Below are 21,260 nucleotides of genomic sequence, written 5' to 3' on the forward strand. Positions count from 1 at the left end.
GGTTGAAGCTGCTAAACTGCATCACTTCTAAGATGTGATACACTGAAGATTTTTTGCTCTCAATAAACACAAGAAAAAAAACCCCACCTATCTATTGCAATTAGATTAGGCTTGAGCATACTCCAAAAATCTTCCTGGGGTCCAATGTATCCCAGGTGTCAATCACACGAGTAAAAAGCCTTAACAGTAGGTCTTTAAACTCAGACAAAATGCTCATATCAACATAAGTGACATCTTTCTAACCCATCTCAAACAGCTCTAACAGAACATTCTAGTATCCTGCCTAATGGCAGAAACACAGAAAAGGAACAATTACAGTTAAGTGGTAGTCCAACTCTGGACAGAAGGTTCACAAATCCAGTTGTTATAGCTATTTGTGGAACAGGTCACCTCTTTAAGACACCTGTGGGAGAGGTAACAGACCTTAAGAGATCTGAGAAAACACACAAAGTATCAGATTATCTTTCCCCTCTGGGTTTTTACTATCCATTCTTCTTTCAGTTTTGAAGAGTTGAGCAGCTAGCTGCACCTCACTTCAGCGGGTGCAGGGAATCCCGAAGATTTTATTTTATTCACTACTGGCTTTCAGTGTAACTATCCAGTTTCAAACCGAGATACTACCACAGTTAACAACCCATTCCTCCATTAGCCCGTTTTTTTCATTTTTTGTTGGAAGGAGTTGTACTCAGTTTAGCCTACAGTTAAACAATCAACTGAAGGTTTCTCTAATACAGTGGATCTCAAACTTTTGTTTACTGGTGACCCCTTTCACACAGCAAGCCTCTTTGACCCCCCCTAATAAATTAAACACTTAATATACACCACTGCCTCGATATAATGCGAGCCGATATAACACGAATTCGGATACAACACAGTAAAGCAGTGCTCCGCGCGGCTGCGCACTCCGGTGGATCAAAGCAAGTTCAATATAACATGGTTTCACCTATAACGCAGTAATATTTTTGGCTTCTGAGGACAGCGTTATATCAAGGTAGAGGTGTACTTAACACCATTATAAATGCTGAAGGCAAGTGGGGTTTTGGGTGGAGGTTGACAGCTCGTGACTCCACCCCCCCCGATGTAATAACCCCACAATCTTGAGGGGTCTAGACCCACAGTTTGAGAACCACTGATATAACATGAAGTCACACTATACAATTGCTATTTTTAATAAGGCTACTATGTCCAAGCTATGACCTATATTAAACTAAAAATGTTAACAATGCTCAACTCCAGAAGAATATTTTGAGTTGAGCATTTAAGGCTTCATTTTCTACTTTCTGCCCCCACTCCCACTCTTAAGTTCTACAGACCACTCCACCCAAGTCACCATTACTCTAGAGGAGCTGTACCACTAAAAAGTTCCCCCAGCCAACAGTGCCCCCAGGACTCTTTATGCTATATAGCACAGAGAAGTTAGTGGACCCTTGTATCTGGCATACCCTCATCTTTCCCCACTACCCCTCTACAAGAGCTGGATGGAGAAAAGAAAGTAGTGCTGTGCAGGCAACACTGCCCATCATAAAGGATTGGGATAGGTCTACATGCAGTGGAACCTCAGCTCCAGCATGAAATCCAAGGGGCACCAGCTAGGCCTAAGTGCACCTCATTCACCAAAAAAAGTTTTCTTTAATGAAGTGACTGAATACATGAGGTACAATTTGAATTTAAGACGACTGAGGGCAAGTCTACACCACACTGATGCAGCGCACCACTGTAGCACATCTGGAAAGACAAGCTATGCCGACAGGAGAGTGCTCTCCTGTTGGCATAATTTACTACTGTGGCAAGAAGCGGAAGCTGCAATAGCACTGGTGTGGACAGTGCAAAAGTCACATTTCTGAGGGTGGGAGGCAAAGAGCTTTTCACACTCCTGAGCAATGCAAGTTAGACTTAAGCAGTAGTGGAGGCATGCCCTGAGTTTAGTCTAAAGGGGATAGTCTACTGTGAAAGCAAGCAAGTTCCTTTATCTGGCCCTCTCTTCCTCTGTCCTGTTGCCCTTTTCATGAGGCTCTGCTTGTGCCTTACTACTTTTCTGCTTCCCCCCCCCTCCTAGGCTGTGCCAAGGTTGCTCATATGGGCTCTACACAGCTCTAGTGACATACATACCAAAGCATCACAATCAAGTAGATGCAAGTATATTTGTTTTCACTGTGCTCCTATAACAATGTAAGATATGAACCATGGGTAAAAACAGCACAGGCATACTCTGCTATTGGTGGCAGGGACAGGGAGAGAGGAATAGTAAAGTTACTGGGATTCTGGAACAAATCTTTGTAGAGCCAAATAGATCAACAACTCCACTAGCTTCAAGTATCTAAATCAAGCAAGTATGCTTTTGTAAATGTAATCACAAGTTTCTAGAACAAAATATTTTGGATGTGTATATTAGATCATTTCCTTCAATCAGTATCATTGCCAGACATTCAGCTGACATGCTCCTTAAAAAAAACACCTCGCAAACTTTGTGTCTTTTCATAAAAAAAAGACTAAACAATACAGAAGTTAAAACAGCATCTCTGGGATTAACAATAAACTGAGTTTGACAGTCCAAAAATTCTTAAACCCTTGAGCCTCAAATCATTAAATTAGCCATCTATATTTCAGTGTCTAATCTCTGCATTTGTCTTAAATTTCCTACATGTAATTCAAGAAAAAAAAAAAAGTACGCTATTTGATGTTGGATAGAAAGGAGGCCCTTCTCCCTTACTGAAGTTATTTGCAACTATGCAAAACTACTCAGAGTACCTCTCAAAGTGGCACAGATGCTAGTCACTCCAGGGCTACATGTCAGGCTAAGAGGCTGTAACTGGGACCACATTTAGTTATGTGACTAGACTCCAACTCACCCATGTGACTTACAGATCAGATAAGCATTGATTTGTGCAAGTTGGTAGCAAATATTTGTTTGCAATACTATTTTTAATGAGACAGTACACAACCTCCAAGATAAGGTCAGACAATGCATTTTAAGCTCCCCTTCCTCACTCACTATTTGTCTGGAAAGACAGGTAGAACAAACAGAATATAAATGAACAATTTAAGAGGGATAACATATTAGTCTCTATGGAGAAACCATGGACTCCTCTAGTTTTAAAATTTCCTAATTCTTTGTTCAGTCTCATTTTAAGTATGGCATCTTTAAAAGACTACCTGGATTACATAACATTTCCAGGAAAGATTTATACTATTCATATATAAGCAAACCCAAGAGTTAATACATTTGAAGTATTTCAATACTTCAAATCATAGATTTGTTCTTTATATCTGTGGTCTGAACTACCAGTTATTTAACTGCATCATGTTCCGAGTGAGAGGCTGGTTCACTGGAAAAAGTGGGTATCACCCTAAAAATATTAGTCAACTTTCATGACTGGTCAATCCTATGAAGCGCCTTCAGCATTTTCCTTAGTAAGCCACCTCTGCAAATGGTTCCAATGTTGAGAAGGAACACAAAAAATGAGCGTATTTGCAAACTGTGGACTAGGATAGTTAAGTGTCTCACTAAAATGGAGACTGCAAAAAGCACTACCACAGGAAACCTAACCAACAAAGAAGGAGTTGCTCTTACAAGTGAAATGAGGAGTCAAAGACATTTTAGTCATCCAAAATGGATCGCAAATGTGACCTATTTTATATAGCAGCAATCAGACACCTTACAACCCTGTCCGGGAGTTGTGGAAAACATTACTCTCCGCCCCCATACTCTCCCGGAAAGAGGGGGCTGGGGCAGGGAGAGGAAGAACGAGAACTTTCTTCTGAAGCAGCTAAGCTCAATGCAGAGAAGAGGGGGAGGAGGAATGAACTTTCCCCAGAAGGAGCTACCACATTCTGGGGGTGGGGAATAGGACGAGAAGCGAGAACCTTCCTCAGCAGTACCAGCTACACCCTTCTGCAGACGGGTAATAGGGAAGGGAAATAAAAAAAATAAAAATCCACCCAGACTCTCCAGCCTGGGGCGGGGATGATAGGGCGGAGAAGGAAGCGCGGACTCTCTCCAGCAGCAGCCACCGTCTCCGCCAGCTTGGTCTGCAGCCAAACCCCACAAGAATGCAACGCGGTCACATGACCTCCGGCGGACGTGCAGCTCCCGTCCCTCTCCAGGGAGACCCTGCGCCATCTTGTACTGACGCAGTTACAAATACAGGCACAGGCTGGCCCGCTCCCCCCGTTTATCTTCTTTGTCTCGGCACCGCTTGGGTGATGGTTGTCAAGGCCGTCTCGTTCCCTTCCCATGAGCTTGCCTCACGCTCCGTGCCCTCACAGACTCCCCAGCGCCGGGATCATGGCGCCCGTTTTCTCCCTTTGCACCAGCCTCCCCCGACAGCTCCTCAGCCCTGCCCAGCTGCGGCTGCCCCTGCTGCAAGATGATGTCAGCAGCAGCCAATCCAGGCGCGCCTGGGCAGCCCAGCCAGCCTGGCGATTGGCTTCAATGCGGTCCGCTCCCCCCTCCTCTTCCTCCTGACTCAGTCCTCACCGCGGTTCGCTGCGGAGAAGTGGCCAAGGCAGAGGTGGGGGAGGGGAAAGAAGGAAAAAAAAAAAAAAAAAAAAAAGAACCAAACAACAACAAAACCAAACCCACCAAGACAGCAGCCGCCATTTCGCGCAACAACAGGCAGAACCCGAGCGAGCAGCCCAACCAAGCGCCCTACACAGAGAGAGAAAGAGAGAGACAGAGACACGCACACAAGTTAGACAGGAAAAAATACCCTCAGACTCCGCCATGGCCACAAGACGTTTAATCACTCCCTCCCCCCATACTCGATGCCTCGTTACAGCCGCCTCCTCTGCATCCAGATCCCTTCATCCCGACTCCTTCCTGCCGCAGCAGCGGTTCTTTACAGCCCCTCTGTGCCCAAGGTACGGGGAAGCCTAGGCTACGGCACCGCTGCTAGGGGCTTCTCCGGTGACCCGCTTGTGGCGGCTCCATCGAGGCAGAGTAAAGAGCTGCCAGCCCAGCTTTTATGTGGTGCCCCGAGTTTGCGCACTGAAGGAGGCTCGCTCAGCCCCTGGTGGGCGTTGAATGAAACCCCAGCCGCCGCCGCCGCCTCCCCTCCCTCCCTCAGCCATCGCCTGAGGGGCTGAAGCCAGGCGGGGAATGCGGGGCGGTGATGTGGGCAGCGCACGCAGGGAGGACGTGTGGGGGAAGGGAAGGAGCGCAGCATAAACAGAGGGGCCGCGCCTGTCTGACACACACTTACCTCTCGCTCTGCCTGTGACTCGTCCAGATCAGGGCAGCCCCAGACCTTCCCCCCCCAAGTGTCATTCGGGAAAGGGGAGCCTGGCAGGCAGAGCTGGCCCTAGGGCCTCAGTCTCGTTCCTTGGAAGAGGTTCCCCGAGGCAGGCCTGCGCTAAACCTCGGTCACTTGTGGAGAGACTTCCTCAGCCAGACCCGCCTCAGGTCTCCACTAACTGGGGAGGGGGAGATCCCCTCAGCGAATAACCCTCCATAGTTTACCCAACGGGCTTCCGTCTCTTATCCCCCGTCTCACTCTGCGTGGGGAGATTGCCTCGGTCTGGCAGCCTCCCCCAAAGCCCGTGTGTGTCAGTACGGCTGGCCCAGGCTCACAAGAGGTCAGGGGGCAGGCAGGCGCAGGGGCTCACTTGGGGGTAGGCTGCAAACAGGTTTCGGTGTCTGCGTCCCTGCGGAAGGCAGGGTCTCGCTGCGCGCTTTAGGTCATTCGCAGCATCATTTTGGGCCCGAGCCCCTCCCCGCCCGCCTGTGGACTCAGCTGCACGATCGCCCCGAGTCTCCACCCAGACACAGTCCTCTCGCCCCTGCCGTTCCCTAGGCTGCCCCTCTTTAGCATTTTTCGATCGGGGCCGCGCTCTCTGGCCTCGGCCCTCGAACAGTTTAATATCGTGAGGAAACCCCCTTTGTAAAACGGACATGGCACGAGGGAGGACTTAACGGACACAGACTGCGCTCCAGCCCACAAGCAAAATGGCGGCTGTTTGGCTTCGCCCTGGTAACCTTGCCCCTGCCGGGCGGGACGGGTGAGCCCCGTGTAGTAGGAGGGAGGGGACAGCGGAGGACGCCATTTTCCCAGAGAGAGGCAGTGACATAGAGGGAGCGTAGGAGTCTGAGAGGAGGGAGACGGGAGCAGCAGCGGCAGCGGGGTTTGTACACAGGTCCCAAGGCAAAGGCGCTTCCCAGCTGGTCCCTGCAGGGTTCTGAGCGCCGAGCCGGTCTGGGGGACCCCTCTGCTCACTCCTCTTTACCAGAGTCAGCTGAGGGCTGCGTCCTGCCCAGGCTAGGGACATCCGCAGTGGGGCCGTTGCATTGTTTTGGTTGGGATAGGAAAGGGGCTCAGCTAAGGGGGAGCTGCTGCCTGGCCTGTGATCATTACAGGTGAGTCTCCTGTTATGATTATTATTCCTGCCGAGGGGGAAGGGGGTTCTAGTAAGGGTTAAAACGTTAGGGAGGCATCCCTTTACATCTGGGAGGGGTGGGGTGTGAGGTCCCCTCCCCTCTAAACCGTGCATGATTCTGTATAAATTGCTTTGGATTGTGTTTCCCGTTGTATGGGTTGGTTTGAAAATGAAAGGGAGTCGTTATATCTTGTGAATATGGCGGGTTACTGTAACTGGAGGCGCCGAGGGGATTTTTTTTTTTGGCAGTTATACCGGATTTATGCATTATGATTAAAACCAAACAAACCCAAGAGGGGATATTATGTGACCTACAACATAAATTTCTGTAGACCCAGAGGCTAAGAGCAGGGATGTGTAATAGTATGATTGCGTATTGGGTTGTATGTATGAAGCTTAGAAAATAGACTCCCTTATCTTGTATATTTTTGTTTTGTGATACTAAAATGGCTCGTTATAGGCCTAATCTCTCTCCTTTCCACACCCCCACCTCCCTCTCTCCCTCCCTCCCTTTTAACATCTCTTCTGTGGTGTAACCTGGACAAACGGAAAACAGTTCTAAAGAGTTTCTGTGTCAATTTAAAAGGGGATGATTCTCCCCACCCCCTTTGTAGAGAATGTATGGAGCCTAAGGTATATTTAAAATACTCATCTTTGCTGCCCTGTTTTAGTTTTTATGTCTAGCATTCGTATTTCCTTATGTGGCACATCTAAATCTTTTTTTTTTTTATGGAAAGGCATTAGTGGAGTAGACCCTACTGCTGCAGACGTAGGGGAGGAGAAACAAACGGTCCACTGTGTAGTACTAAATAGGGGAGAAGAAATATAATGTAGTCTGATTATAAAGGTCCTGTATTCCCCTATGTTCAGTCATTTAGGAATGGGCGGTAGCTAAAAGTCCCGAGGTCCCTAAAATTGTATACACTACATTTGATTAAAGTCGGAACTTAAGAATGTTTAGCCTTAGTTTATTTACATCATCCTAAAGGGATTAGTAACGAAAAGGCTTTTTTGTTTTTTGAGACCTACCTCAGTGAACTGAAAGAGATGGCTATGACCATAGGTAGGATACGTAAATGCTTGACCATAAACATTGTACTTTTAAAGTTACTTATGGTAAATGTGGAGTAAAAATTGTAATTTCCCTCTTTTGTCCTTTAGAGATTCTAAAAATGGCGGCCCCAGGCTGATGTTGTGGTAATCTAATCAGCTCGGGTCCTCCACACCCCATGCAGTGCGTTTGTCTGCAGCACATTACTGGCTTGTTATGTTTAAATGAAAAGGCTGTTTTCTTCAAATCATGTACAAAACATGTCTTGACTTTACTATGAATAAAATGCTGTATCCCAGCTGATTAATTTTATTGGTTATGTGTGTGAAAGGCAAATGAACGAGACCACTCTTACTGGTGGGGGTGGGGGAGACGATAGAGTCAAGTAGCTTCTTGGGGGGTGTGTTTGTATCTTTGTGTGATGTGATATGCATGCCATATTAATCTCTTCACTTTTGTTTTAATAATGTTTTGGAATAATTCCTACGTCTATGCTAGTTAACCTAGGTATGTTTCACAATACATCTGTTACTAACACAAGGACCAGTAATACTTATAAAAAAAAAAAAGACAAAAGATTAAAACAATACTAACTAAATTCTTAGATAGTCATTGCCTTTGTGAATGTCAGGTTAATCTTTGACAAAATACTTCCTTTACTGGAGATGTTAGTGTTAATCTAACATGAATAGTTTAGGAATACTAGTTTAATGTTTTGATGTTACTGTTTAAGGAAATAGCCAGACAAAATTCAAACCTGTTACTTTGCTTCTTCAGATGTAAAGCTTTCTTGCCCATGTGTAATTTTTCATCATGAGAATCTTTTTTTTGTTAAGTCATTAAATATATATTGTAAAGTGTAAAAACTGTCTGATAATGTACATAAACGTTTAAGTGAAACTACAGTACTTAGTCTTTCTTTCTTCCTGTCCCAAATGACATATGAACCTTTTAGTATCATCATAAAGAAGATGGTGTGAGGCTGTGTGGGATGGAGAAGCAATAAAGCATTCTTTTAGTAGTTGATATATTGAATGCAATTGAGAGCCACAAATCTCAGGAAACTTGTCATGTTTTTAGTATGTTAAACTAAAATTACAAAGGTAAATAGAAATTTGTAAATTCAAACTCCTGCTGTCCCTACTTTAATGAGATGCAAGTTCCCATTTTAGTATATTATTGGAACCTTCTGGATTTTAAGAGCCAAATATGAAATACTATTCCAGTAGCAAACCATTTTTCAGTGCCTGAATAATTTTAACTTTACGAATATTACCTTGCACTGCTATGGAAGAATAGATAATTTGTTCTTTATATCTGTATCAGCTAAACAATAAGACTTTGAAGGTATGTATTAACAGCCCCTCAAGGCATACCTTGTGTGTAGTGAGGCCAAAGGCTTGAGTGACTTCAACCACACAAGTAGTGCATTAATAGGACAGGGCATGCATTACTCGACCAACATATTGCTATAATATGAATTTTTAAAATTTAAATCCATATATTATGTCCCTCAATTATATATTTTTAATAATTTGGGGATGGCTAAAGGGTCTGTGGTAAACTTATGGGGTTTTCTTGATTAGAATTCTGATAATTTCCATAGGTTTCTATTTGCGATTCTGTTGTCTAAGTTTCTAATGCTAATAGGATTTGTGTGCAAATATCAAGAAGCAAAGGGGTATATCTTGCCCCTTTAGGTGCTAGTTTTCAATATGACTAGAGTCACATAAGCAGAATCTGAGGTATACTCTGCAACACTTGGTTTAAAACAAACAATATCCTATACCTTAAAGGTGATCTGAAAAGCATCAGTAGTCTAAGTAATGTCTTTACCACTAGACTTTTCTTGGGAATCAGAAGGTCTTTCTTGGTGACCTTGTGTGATCACTTTACCTCTCTCTGTTTCTCCATCTGTAAAATGGGGATAGTAATAGTTTACCTCACAAGGGTGTTTTAAGGCTAAATTCATTAATGTTTTTGAGGCGCTTGGATATTATGAGGATGAATACCACAGTAAAATCTATAAATAAATTAAATACAACAAATTTGAAATTTAAAAAAAATAGATTACCAAAAAACCCCCAAACTGTCCTTGAGACTTGGTTTGAAATGTTAAAATTTCAAACCACTCTGTTTTAAGTTCCATATGTACCAATGTATTTCCAAACGTCAGACTTAATATACGAGTAGTCCGTCAGCAATCTGGACTCCATGTACTAAGGCCATCTATATCTTTTTTGATCATCTGCGTTTGGAATGACTTTAGTGATCTGGGAAATACCTTAGGATATCAGAGAAAAATATTGGGGATGGTAAATACTTTTTAGCATATTTGCATGATAGTACTAGGACTCAGATTATTTCTTTGGATTAGATTTCTGTGGTTCAGTTTTCTTGTGTGTATAATTGGTTTAATATTTTGTTGAAGACTGATATTTATTAAGTACTTTGAGATCCTCTTATTTGTTAAACTAAACTTTCATTGGAATCTTACTGGCAATTTTTTTTTATTTAAAGGTACATTGTTTTTAGTTGGGACATTGAGAAACAGCAAGAATATAGAAATTGATTTCAAAATTTTAGATTCCTTAAAGGTCTGCAAGATTATCCTTAGTGCCCCATTCCCCAAGGATTTAAGCACATGCTTAACTTGGTCTAATATGATTTCAGTAGGATTAGTTGCAGAGCATAAAGCAATGGTGGGCAACCTGCGGCCCACAGCTGGTCAGGGTAATCCCCTGGCAGGCCGTGAGACAGTTTGTTTACATTGACCTTCCGCAGGCATAGCCTCCCGCAGTTCCCAGTGGCTGCGGTTCACCATTCCCGGCCAATGGGAGCTGCAGGAAGCGATGTGGGCCACAGGGCGCTGCGCGCAGTCGTCCTGCGGACGGTCAACATAAACTGTCTTGCGGCCCGCCAGCGGATTACCCTGACGGACTGCAGGTTGCCCACCACTCGCATAGACCTTTGGACAGGGTGTGGGGAAATCAGTTTGTTATTAAATTGGTTCCTGATATTTGTGACATCAACACATTTATTTACATTTGTTTATAAATCTCTCAAAAGCAAATTCTGTGAGACTGTGATCTGGGAACAGGTAGTGCATTTAAACAAACCACGATACAGATACAGTAAGTGAGAACTGATAGTAAGATTGAAAGTATATCTTCAGTTTTATAGGGATACCCTACCTATGTGGACTTCAGTTGAATTCTGAATACATCTCTTGAGAATCTGTATTCTAGCTTTCAAACTATGGAAAACATAAACTTTAACTTTATTGAAAAGCAGGTTTCTCTCTAAGTACAATTATTTATGTATTATTTTGTTTCTATTCTTATCGGCCACAAACTAAAAATTTAAACAGAAGTTAATCATGCTTCCTAAAATAACATCTGATTGTCTCTTGCACAAAATTTTGGATCCCCTTCACGCTACAAAGGAAGAAATTGTAATTTTGCTGTAATTTCCCAAGATGAAACTCTACTAATACTGTCTTCGTAGTCTTGTTAAAATGGAGTATAGCAACAATTTATAAAAAACATGTATATAAATGCTGCTGGGCTTTCATATATTAGCCACTAGAAATTTGTGAGATCACTGAGATTTTTCTCTTTCAAATTTCATAAAGATTGTTGTGCTGGTAGACAATTACTTAGATAAATTTATAAAACTGTCCCTTAACATTATATTATTATATAATAGTTAAAGTTCATCTTTATGATCACTGTGAGCCTTAAGTAGAGACATCATTTAGTAGAATAAACTGCAAACTTATTATTTGTCAGATACCTGGTTACTTTACTGTTTCACTTCCTTTAATTAAGCCTCACTGACAAAATATCAATGCCTTGGATCCCTCTATTCAAAGGACTCTGAGTATTTTAAATAGCTTAAGTTTGTAAGGTGTTCCAACATAATATTGATTTTTTTTTCCCTTAAATTTTTCTAACTTAACAAGTTTTAGAAATATTATGCTGGATATAATTGACGATTTAGTCAAGACATAATGAAAGTTAACAAGCCAGTGGAAGATTACTCCTCAACTAGAGGTGTGGTTATAATAGGGGAATGTTTAGAGCCATCTGGCTGTTACATCAGGCAACTGATACTCTATGCCTAGACAGCTGATCATGTCTTAACAGTTGGTTTGAGAGACTCTTTAAATGCTGTGAAAATACTTTTCACTGTAGATATATTTATTTTGAAGTTGAGGATCCAGAGGACTTACAGTAGAGAAGTGTTGCGAGGTTTTTCACGTATTTCAGTATTTTGGGGGGAAATGAAGTGGGATCACAATTTTTTTTTTTTTTATCATGGCTATCTGTTTTCTCAGAATACAGTTTTAGAATGAGACTGTTGAATGTATAAGAAATCTGAAAATTCTTATAATCAACTTTTGACTTAAAAGTATAGTAATTTCAATATATGTTAGGGCAGAGTTCCATCTCTAATAGCAGAACATTTAGTTATCTGGGGTGTGTGTGTCAATTTTCAGTATAAACTTTAAGCAACTGATAAAACCCCACTTCTAACATTTTAATAATTATGCAGATTTTTAAAAAAAAAGTTTCCTCAAGGGATTTTTTTAAGTCATTCACTTCCTGTCCCTGCTGTTTGCTGTTATTCACTCCAAGTCGTGCACAACAGCTGCTTAGGAAGTTTTCTGCATGTTTATGTATTTGCATCCAGCAAAGATACTGAGTGGTCAAAAGTCGCAACTCCTACCTGTGTCATTTGGAAATGAATGTTAAAACCATCGTGGGCTAATGATACAACAGATGCCAGCTCAGAATTAAGCTGTCACAATTTAAAAAAAAAAAAAAACAAAAAAAAACAACCCTATAAAAATCTTTTTTTTCTTCTCTAAGAAGAGAAAGCACCAAGCTACCAAAATAAATAGAAACTAGAATCCCTAAATATAACATAATTGCAAATCGAGTAATTTAGTTTTGGATGGACATTGCAACTGAAAATGTTAGTGATCAGTGCAATGTCTTGAAAATGGGAACTGTAGTTTGAACGGGATTGAAAATACTTACGTTCTGTGTGCTGTGACTTTCTTGAACATAACTGAAAGAACTCTTGGGATTAAAATATGTAGGAATATGTATAATTTATATTATAACCAAGAAATCTAGCCCAGATTGGCCTTGTGGTAAAACAGTATTTTTTGTATTTGATGTAGTTGCTCAATATAGAGAAGAAACTCCCAACACTGAAAAGAAATTAAAAATTCCTATTTATGTGAAGGATTAAAACTTCCAGTCTTCCTGGGCTTAGATTCCCAGACTGAAGCATAAGGAGATCAGACCTTCTTCCAAATCCTGCAGGTTTGCCCAAGACACGAGTGGAAGCTCTAATCCAGCATCCATTCAGACCAAATGCAACATATGGAAGTAGGGGAAAACTACATGTGTGGGAATCCTACATCAGTGAAAAAATTTAGAATAAAATAGAAGAGTTTAGCTGAAAGGTCAGTCTTTGACTCAAATTAAATAATTTATCCTCTTTGTATTACAAATACCGAGTGGAACAAAAACTGCACCAGAATCTCCCAGTACCAGAGTGTTTTTTCTATGCTGTTTATCAACTGATAGTTGTAATAGTATCTGGTGAACGCAGTAAAACATTTGGTATGCCTATGTCACAGTTATAGGAAATACATGTTTAAAGTTTATTGCTTTCTTCTGCCTATAATAGAAAAATGCAAAAAAAACCTCACCCCTGACTTAAATATTGCATTCAGAACAGAGATTCAGAATGTTTCTTGAAAGATTTGTTATAATCAAGACTTTTCAGTGGACGAACCAGTGGTAAGTAAACTGTCACACATCAAAGAAATAAATCCATACCTGGCCACCCCACTAGATGAGATGTAACCTATTGAACAAGCTTATTGAATATTGATTACACATAAATGCAGAAATACTCTACTTATTTGAAATGCTCTTTGTGAATTTTGATGGTGTTGTATGCTAATGAACGTTGAGATCTATGGAAGTTTTGACTCTGTAGTACACTTTCATAGAGAATCGTTTCATGAACATCTTTAAAATATCCCACTGTAATCTACTACTCAATGAGTATGTCAGATCATATGTTTGGAAGGAAGCAACTGGTAGGAAGAATATTTTAGGTAAGATCTCATAGGACACACCAAGCTAACAGAATTAGTAAAGGAGTGACACAGTTGAACAGAACTTGTTTTCCTAAATCAGTTTTGCATGTAACAGTAATAGTTATGATACAGAATTATTGTGAATGAGGTGACAGACACTTTAATACAAACCAACCAGTATTTCTTGTCAACTAATAACAAAATTTTGCAATGCCCATGCCAAAAGAATAAAACTTTTCTACCATGCTTGTTCCTCCCATTTTACCTTCTTGTTCTTGACTCTTTCCAAATGTCTGGTGTGACATGGATATAGATAGGCCCTCCTCTGAGTAGCATTTTTCTCCTCCCTCAAGACAGGCAACAAATTATTTTCTTCCCATTTTGTGTGGCCTTAGTAGTTACAGCTGGAGACTAGGTATTCGAGCATCATGTTCCCTGTCTCCTCCCCCCGCCCCCTTTTTTTTGTTTATGTAGAATAAGCGACTGTCAGAGCTCTGTCTCATTCCTCAATCTGTTTACCCTTTTATTGATTCCCTCTCATTTAACTCACATTAATTCCAAAATCCACATTTGATTTTTATCTCCTCGCTACCATTCTTCACTCTCTTCCTCTTGTATCTTTTCTCTTCCTAGCCTCCATGCTCTCTTACTTCCACTCAGATAGAAGGGAAAAAAAGGGGTGAGGAGGAGAGAAAAGGGGAAGCCCAGAAGGCTCTCTAGTGGACTTGCAGAAGTATCTGGGGAAAGGGGGACACTGATCCCCTTCTACCACTCCGATCCCCTCTAGAAGGAAGCCAGTGGGGCCTCTGGAGCACTCTCCATCTCTTCACCAGGAGGGTGAGGCCCAGTGGAGAGTAGCTCCTTTTTGTGTCAGGACCTAAGTTAATAGACAAATGACTTGTGGATGGTACTGATACAGGAGTCTTTCTTTTCTCAACTACTTGGGTTGGCATAATCTACGTAATGAGCTCTTTGAGAGCTTCAGAGACCATCTCCAGATTGGACATTTGAGAGATGGAGACCTTACTGTTAGTTTTCCTTGCACAAGAGTCTTGAATTCTCTGAAGGTGCCATTGAAATTGTGGCTTGCTGGTCCTCCTTTCCAGACTTCTTATTGCCAGCTGCTAGTGGATCAGTGGTTTTTCCAAGCCTGATGGAAACCCATCTCAAGTGTGGAGTTTTGTATTGTTAATATTACAACCTACTGATAATGTTGCTCTTGCATCTTCAAACCTCCATGTAAACAGTGGTGAAGTAGTTTCTGAATATAGGGACTCAGTTAATGGGGAAACCAAGAAGAGCAGCTTTTTTCTGGGGCAGTTTGACTTTGCTAATATGAACATAATTTTTATTTATTCTACTGCATGTGGAGGGTTTTGGAGGTGATGGAGGGTTTTTGGTTTAGTTTTGTTTTTCCCCTGTGAAATTCCTCATTCGGTGGTGTCCTGGCTCCTTTATCTGTTTCCTCCTTCTGTCCCTTATTTTCTCTTCCTCCTCCTTCCTTTTTTATTCATCCTTTGTTCTCTTTAGCCTCAGAAATTTGGAATGATGGGTGCTAGTCAGTTTCTTAGCTTAGCATTGAGGGCTACCCCAAGAGAGCCAGTTGGGGTCTAAATCTGGACTAGTGGTAGTTCCTAAGTTTGCATTACTTGGACTTCGCTATGGTAAAGGATATTGTAGCACCTGGGAGTTGAATTTCCCCTTCTAAACTCTTAACAAAATCCTTACCATTTTGAAGGAAGAGAGCTTCCTTCAAGATCTGGCCAAAGGTAGTGTACTAAATTAGTAACATCCAGCATAAATATTCATTCAGAGTACCTCACTTAATTGTTCTACATATCACTGGAATATTCTACACGTGATCTAATCTCTATATTAATATTCCAAATAACCAGATTTGTGTTTCTGGAAAACGTTTTCCTAATACTGTATTTTGAACAATGATAAATGCTGTAGGGTAGCCAAACCTAAAATTGCTTCTAATGAAGTTTTTCCTTTAGCATATGCTTTTTTTTTTTAATACTTAACAACATATTTTAAAGTTCAGGAATGAGAGTTTATAATATGATGATGCTGCCACTACTATGGCTTTGAAGGAGGCCATGATAAAAATTGTTTTTGCTAATGGATATGAAACTATTAAAATGCTTAATGTGGAGGAAAAATAGGAAAATGTTTGTTCACATTATCTATGTTCTTGTATGTTTAAAAAGTTTACCCAAAGAGAGAATTTTTAAATATTTGTGCTTAAAGTATGGTTTCTTTCCCCTTTGTGTAGGTGCCCTGCTCCCTCTCCTCACTTTCATATTTTAGTATAAGGCACGGTTGGGTCTTTTTTTCAGTCTTTTTGTAATGATTTGTGGCTTTTGGCCAAGTTGTGTTACGCTGAGCACCAGCACTAACATGTAGTATAGAATGGATTTCTTTTTTGCTAAATTTCATACCAACCTATTGAAAATAATTATAAATAAATTTGTGGGGGAGTAACTTTCTGCCTTGGAAGCTTGTTTGTCCATGCTCAGGAGTGGGAGTAGGGACTGGATAACGTGGAAATACACATCTCTTCCAGTGAAATTCACCTTATTTCTTTTGATTTGTTCGCATTCCCTAAAAATGAGTGCATGTCCTTTTTTGTTTGTGCTCCTTGACAATTATACAAATAGACTACCTCCAGGAAATTACCACTCTAGTTACCCTAAAATTAACATAACTTTGGCAGTAGTTTTACCCAGGGTTTCAGTTGTACATGTTAATTTCTTCTGAGCACATGTATAGAGGAAGAAGTATAACGTTCAAACATTCCATAAACAGTTTGCTTCTCCATAGTGATCACAAAATGCGTAATGTAGCATAACAAAATTTTAGGAGAGAATATTATTCTCAGCTGGAAAGACTTAAAATGTCTACTCAGCCTACCAAGTATGAGTAGATTAATTATAGTAAGCACATTAAATCTTATCTTATAAAATATTTTTTCTTATAAAATGCTTATGGAAACTGCAGTCTAGCCTTTGCACCTATGAGGAAAGATAGTTGAAAGAGGTAGCTGGAGCTGAGAAAGGAGGGGTCCCTTCAATTTTCCCTATTTATTTTTTCAACTACTGCAATGTTTTGGATGGTATGCTCCTTTCTCTGTAAAGGTGCTGGTCAGACATGTGGAATAAGGATGGTAACTTGGTTTGTGTATCAGCAAATTCCTGTTCAGATGGTGTTGATGCCAGGACTTAAATTAGGGAAGCAAAATTGCATTGTTGCTTCTGTATAAGAACTGGTGAATTTTCTACTTGCAGCCCACACCTTTTTCCTTCCCTTTCTCAAATCTGCAATTAGAAATATGACTTTTTCCCCCTCCCCCCAGATTTTCACTCTGTGTTGCTCAGGGAATACCTTCCAGTGATAGTGTATTGTGATTCCCTCTACATATACAATGGAAACTGCAGACAGTCTTAATATGACTGGATCCCAAGTTTTAAAACACTTAAAATGTAATGGTCCTCTTTTTGCTGTATTTTATAGTCACTTTTATTTGGAGAAAGTGGTTTTTTTTGTGTGTGTGGTTGTTGTTGTTGTTATTATTGATAGGCTCTATCAAAATTAGAGGCTCTTGCCTATCTTGCTATCCGCTTCATTTGCTTGTTGGATGCAAGTTAGATTTTATTCCTCAAGCTGTGGATTTATCAGTTATAGAATCATAGAAATATGGGGCTGAAAGGGACTTTGAGAGTTCATCCAGTCCATCCCTACACACTGAAATAGGGCCAAGTATATACCTAGACCATCCTGGAAAAGTGTTAGTCTAACCCAGGGGTCTCAAACTCAATTTACCTTAGGGCCAGGGCCAGTCCTCAAATCCTCCCAGCGGGCCAATAATGTCACTGAAGATGGTGTTCAGAAAGGAAAATGTTTATGTTGTGTTTTTTATTTTGAATTTCTTAGAAATAATAAAACTGTCATACAACTTTATACAATTCTTTGCCTGCCAGAGAGTTTTTAGTGTTTGCCAGACACCTGGCAATGCTCCAGTTTTGTCAGTTTGCTGATGTTTGGCCTCAGTGACTGAGCAGTTGAAACCTTCAGGATTGAGCAAGGTGTGCATCTGATAGTTGTTTGGTATTTTGACTTGTTTATATTAATTGTGGGAAAAAGTGATGCTGCCTCCATGGCTGACTCTGCCCGGCAACTAATGATGCTGCCTCCATGGCTGACTCTGCCCAGTGACTAGTGATGGTATCTCTCTCTCTCTCCCCCAGCCAATGGGAGCTGCGGGGGGCGGTGCCTGTAGCAGACAGAGCTGGCAGTGTGGCTGCATGGGTCTCTCCTCCGTGGGCCGCAGTGCGGAGATTCTCGGGCCGCAAATGGTCCACAGGCCGGGACTTTGAGCCCCCTGGTCTAGCCTATTCTTAAAAACCTCCAGTGATGGGGATTCCACAACCTCCTTTGGAAGCCTACTCCAGTACTTAACTATCCTTATAGTTATTTTTTCCTAATAGCTAACCTAAATCTCCCTTACTGCAGACTAACCCCATTACTTCCTCTCTTACTTTCAAGGGACCTGGAGAACAGTTTGCTCACCATCATCTTTATAACAGTCCTTACTATATTTGAAGTCTGTTATCAGGTTCCCCCTTACCTCCCTCAGTCTTTTTTCCTTAAGACTAAACATTCCCTGTTTTTTTAGCTTTTCCTCATAGGCCAGGTTTTCTAACCCTTTTATCATTTTTATTGCTCTCCTGTGGATTCGCTCCAGTTTGTCTACATTGTTCTTAAAGTATGGTGTCCAAAACTTGATATATTACTCCAGGTGACAGCTCACTAGTGCTGAGTAGAGTGGGACGGTTACCTCCTGTGTCTTCCATGCCACACTGCTGTTAATACACCCCAGAATATTAGCCTTTTTCACAGCTACATCAGATTGTTGGATTCTTTTCAATTTTTGATCCACTATAACTCCGAGATCCTTTTCAGCAGTACTGTCACCTAGCCAGTCATTCCCTTGTTTGTAGTTATGCTTTTGATTTTTTTCCTTCCTAAATGTAGTGCTTTGCACTTCTCTATATCGAATTTCATCTTGTTGATTTCTGACCAGTTTTCAATATGTCAAGGTTGTTTTGAATTCTAAACCTGTCCTCCAAGGTACTGGCAACCCCTCCCAGCTTGGTGTCATGCACAGATTTTATAAGCATGATCTCCACTGTGTTCTCCAGGTGATTAATGAATCTATTGAATAGTACCAGACCCAGGATAGACCCTGCAGGACTCCCTAGATACATCTCTCCAGTTTAACAGCAAACCATTGATTATAACTCTTTGAGTATGGCTTTTCAACCACTTATGCACGCACGTTATAATAATTTCAGCTGGGCGACATTTCTTTACTTTGTTTCTGAGCATGTCATGTGGGGTTGTGTTAAAAGCCTTACTGAAATCAAGATATATCACGTCTACTGATTCCCTCTCCATCCACTAGACTAGAAACCCTATCAAAGAAGAAATAAGGTTGGGTTGGCGTGATTTGTTGTTGACACATCCATGTTGGCTATTACTTATCACTCTGGTATTCTTTAGGGGCTTACAAATTGATTGGTTGATAAGTATTTTTTGTTCCAGTATTTTTCCAGGAATCAAAGTTAGGCTGACAGGTCTGTGGTTCCCCAGGTCCTTTTTGTTCTCCTTTTTAAGGACTGATGCTAAGTTTGCCCATCTCCAATCTGGTCCTCCATGAGTTCTCGAAGATAATCGCTAATAGTTCCAAGACTGCTTCGGCCAGTTCCTTAAGTACCCAACGGTGAATTTTTGTCCGTTCCTGCTGACTTGTATACGTCTAACTTATCTAAATGTTGTCTAGACTGCTCTTGCTATATTCTGTTGTGTGTTCCTTCCCCCTTGTTGTTAATATTAATTATGTTAAGCATCTGGTCACAACCTTTTAGAACCTTTTAATGTGACCTTTTTTTTTATTACATGTAGTTTCCACCATTTGGAACATAGCAGGTGCAAGTCATAGATTTTTTTTTTATTATTATTGTGGCAAAATATCCTCAGATTTTTTTGGACATGGGTTACATAATCACAGTATCTATTTGTGGTGATTTACAAACAGTCTGGTAGCAGTTACATGTGATTTCAGTTAAGTTTGCCAAGAATGCAGTTTCTTCCAGCCCAAGGCCAACCACGTTGTTCTGCAACTCAAGTCTTTACTAGCTCTAAGTTTTAGAAGCCCAGTGTTGGAAGTCCAGTCTTCTACATGACAAAAAGTGCTACCAACTTGCTATTTACAATGACCTGCAAAGGAGAAAATAATTTGGCTTTTTCCCTCTTTTTTATGATGTATGAATAAGCAGAAGGTTTGAAAGCTTTTCTGTTTCTGCTTCGTTTTTACATTAGATATTCAGGTCTTGCAAACTATTTTTGAAAACTATGGTTGGATACAGAAGTACTAATTTTATGATATGCTAAAGATGTGAAACATGAATTTTATGTAGGCTATTTAAAGCTGTAAACTTCTATTTAATACACATGGTGCAAAACCCCTTTTTAAGGACTAAGTATTCCAGCCCCTTTAAGTACTAGAAGAATCAATAGCTGGAAGTTAAAACTGGGCAAATTGAAATGGCACTTTTTTTTAAGAGTGAAGGTGATTAACTAATGGAACAAACTACTAAGGGAAGGTGGTGCTTTCTCCATCTCTTGAAGCCTTCAGATCAAGACTGGATGTCTTTCTAGAAGATATGGTTTAGTCAGACACAAGTTATTGGGCTCAACATGGGAGTAAATGGTTGAAATTTGATGGCCTATGTTGTATGAGAAGTCAGGTTGGATCATCTAGTAGTCCCTTCTGGCCTTAAAATCTATGAAAAGAGAGAGTTGAAAAAGTTCCTAGTGTATATCTATGTCATTCAGAGTCCTCCAACAAAAACATGGAAGGAGAAGACTTAACATTCCTATTTTTAAGGTCTTGCTTACATGAGAAAATTGTAGTAATTTAGAAACTGATATAGTTAAATTAGTTCAACTTCCTTCTGTGGAAACTCTTATTTAGAGTTGAGTGCCTTACGTCATCTATAAATAGATAGGAAATACCTCATTGTACACTTAGAGGAACATCAACTTTAATCAACTTTTTTTAACAAAGAATAATAGTTTAAGGTATTGAATCCCCCTCTGAAGTATGACTTTGTCGGGGGCGGGGGGAAACAGTGAAACGGCCTATACAAAGTGCTGTTAAATGCACTAAGTAAAATGTAAAAACAGACTTAGTTAATTTTTTCAGTTATAGTCTTGTTTGTGTTTGAGGTGATTGTGCTGTTTACTTCTTTTTAAGGTCTCCATAAACTAGGCAATAAAATAAAATAAATCACTGGTACTACCAACACCTGTCACAGTCATCTCTAAAAAGCCTTATATTCCCATATACAAAAAAGTTGGCTGTAGTCCACGAAAGCTTATGCTCTAATAAATTTGTTAGTCTCTAAGGTGCCACAAGTACTCCTGTTCTTTTTTTTTTTTTTTAAACAATGCATAATGAATCTCTTATGGATAACTTATGGAACCTATTGTTTGAAGATGCTGAAGTTGAGATCCTACTAGGGTTCAAAGCAAATTAAACACTCAATAGATGAGAATATTCACAATGTTGAGAACAGTCACTGTGACTCTAGGTGACTTTATATAAAAAAAAAAAAAAAAAAAAGAATCTCAACCTTCTTACTTCAG

The 21,260-nt window shown here is 40.6% G+C and overlaps 1 protein-coding gene across 2 annotated transcripts in view; it reads left to right on the forward strand.

Annotated features, from left to right (window-relative positions):
• Positions 1 to 6,038: 6,038 nt before the first annotated feature.
• The window catches only part of KMT2E (lysine methyltransferase 2E (inactive)), a 112,451-nt gene continuing 97,229 nt past the window's right edge, over positions 6,039 to 21,260 (forward strand). For both annotated transcript variants that reach the window (XM_054018082.1, XM_054018098.1), the window contains exon 1: positions 6,039 to 6,352. The gene's annotated coding sequence lies outside the window, so the exon portion shown is untranslated. The remainder of the gene's footprint in view (positions 6,353 to 21,260) is intronic.

Source organism: Malaclemys terrapin, chromosome 1 (assembly GCF_027887155.1).
Source record: "Malaclemys terrapin pileata isolate rMalTer1 chromosome 1, rMalTer1.hap1, whole genome shotgun sequence".
In the NCBI taxonomy this organism is placed as follows: domain Eukaryota; kingdom Metazoa; phylum Chordata; order Testudines; family Emydidae; genus Malaclemys; species Malaclemys terrapin.